The sequence below is a fragment of the Poecilia reticulata genome, unplaced genomic scaffold (assembly GCF_000633615.1).
Source record: "Poecilia reticulata strain Guanapo unplaced genomic scaffold, Guppy_female_1.0+MT scaffold_1297, whole genome shotgun sequence".
Classification (NCBI taxonomy): Eukaryota; Metazoa; Chordata; class Actinopteri; order Cyprinodontiformes; family Poeciliidae; genus Poecilia; species Poecilia reticulata.
In genome coordinates this window covers 1,684-3,560 of record NW_007616033.1, presented here as the reverse complement: position 1 = coordinate 3,560, position 1,877 = coordinate 1,684, and the positions used below count along the sequence as shown (strand labels likewise).

General features: G+C 43.9%; 1 pseudogene; it reads left to right on the top strand.

Annotated features, from left to right (window-relative positions):
- Window positions 1-261: 261 nt before the first annotated feature.
- LOC103461395 (rab5 GDP/GTP exchange factor pseudogene) lies at window positions 262-1,565 on the top strand (annotated as a pseudogene).
- The last annotated feature ends 312 nt before the right edge of the window (window positions 1,566-1,877 follow it).

Below are 1,877 nucleotides of genomic sequence, written 5' to 3'. Positions count from 1 at the left end.
CCTCACCTAGGACCTGTCTGCCTTGGGTGACCCTACCAGGGGCATAAAGCCCCAGACAGCATAGCTCCTAGGATCATTGGGACACTCAAACCCCTCCACCACGATAAGGTGGCAGCCCGAGGAGGAGGTCAGGAAGCCGCGGCTCCGCCATACTTTGCCTACCAAGATGGTGCCCCTTACTTCCTATTCAGACCAGAGGAAACTCTGCATCAGAAGGGTAGTTAGCAATGGTAGCTAGTTATCCCCTCTGCAGCTAGTTAGCGGCTGACGTTAGCTGCGGACGGTTCAGGGCTAACGGCTGTGTCTGTGTTGCAGTGCTGCGCCGTGGCCTTCATCGAGAAGCTGGACGCTCAGTCTCTCAACCTTTCCCCAGACGAGTTTGAGCGCCACATGTCGGGTCACGCCTCGCCCCGACGCAGCGGCTCGGAGGACGGACGGCCCGACGGCGGTCCCAGAGTCAGCGGTGCCGCTGACCCGGTCCTGGCCCGGTTCAGCCACAACCTGCAGCTGCTGTCGGGTCTGAGCGCCCGGCAGGAAGCCGTGACGGCGGCGGCGCTCAGCCTGCAGGCCGACCTCCTGACCTGGACCGACGGCGTCCAGCGGGACGTCCGCCACATCCTGGACAGGTATCCTCTGGACATCAAGGCCTCCAAGGCTTCCGCCATCGACGCCAACAGCGAGAACCTGCCGGCACCCGTCAAGCCCCACATGTTCGTCGGCTAGAGAGGAAACTTTAAACTTGACCTCTGACCTCAGCGCCGAGGAGGCGGATCTGCGACTGGAAGCTAACTCGCATGTGAAAGCAGATCGTCACACAGCTGGCAATCAATCCATTTGATTGATTAATCAAATGGGGGTTTAAAAGATCTCAGCTTTATGAAATCTGTTCTTCTTTCGCCGATAATCTCCTTCTGTAGATCAGTGATGTCATCGCGCCCAGATGACATCACTGATCTGGGGTAAACATTTAGCACTTTGTTAAAGTCCAATAGTGAATCTTTGATTAGTTCAAACATTCATACTGAGTTCAAAGATCTGTGACTGAATCTGTTTCGGTTCATTTCAGAATCACTTTGTCTTAAATCTGATTTTATTTCAGTCTGAACATAAAACGCCTTTAAAACATTCACTCTTATTTACGGTACGTTTCTGTTTTTAACTCGTGTATAGAGGGATTTTAACTGATTTTAACTTTTGTTTGATGATAAATTACACAATTTGCAAATGAGTTTCCTATTTCGTTATTTTTCATTTGTGTGCCACGTTTTCATTGGAAGCAAATAAAATACATTTATTAAAACCCAAAGCTGACAATAGAGCAGATTTCCTGTTGAATTATTGTGAATTGTTTTTGAAATTTCTAAAAATAGAAACAATTTATGCATTTGTGACTTAAGTGTTAAATATGTTTAGTGGGGCAATAAGCTTAAAATGTTCTTTCATGAACTTCATGTCACTAACAGAAACTGTTTAATTGAAATGTTACAATGAAAATGTGTTTAACAGAATAAAATGATTTTTCTTTTTAAAAATGGATAACATTAAAGTGTTGGTATAATATTTCACAAATGGTCAAAACATTTTTGTTTTGGTGAAATAAAAAGATTATTAATGCAAAAACTAAAAACTTTGTCCAAGATTATAATTTCTGCATATTAACTTTGCCTCATAATATCCAACTAAAATGCTGCAGTAAGTTAAAGTTTTTGTTTGTTAAATCAAGTTACATTAAACGATTCACTGTAAAAAGGCAAAAACTGATTTTTCTCCTGCTGCCATCAAAACAATTTTTTCTTTTTAGGTCAATTTTTCTTTTGCGTGTTTGGATAAAAATCCTGTCTGGTTTAGATGCTGGAGGGATTTAACACGTAACCGTG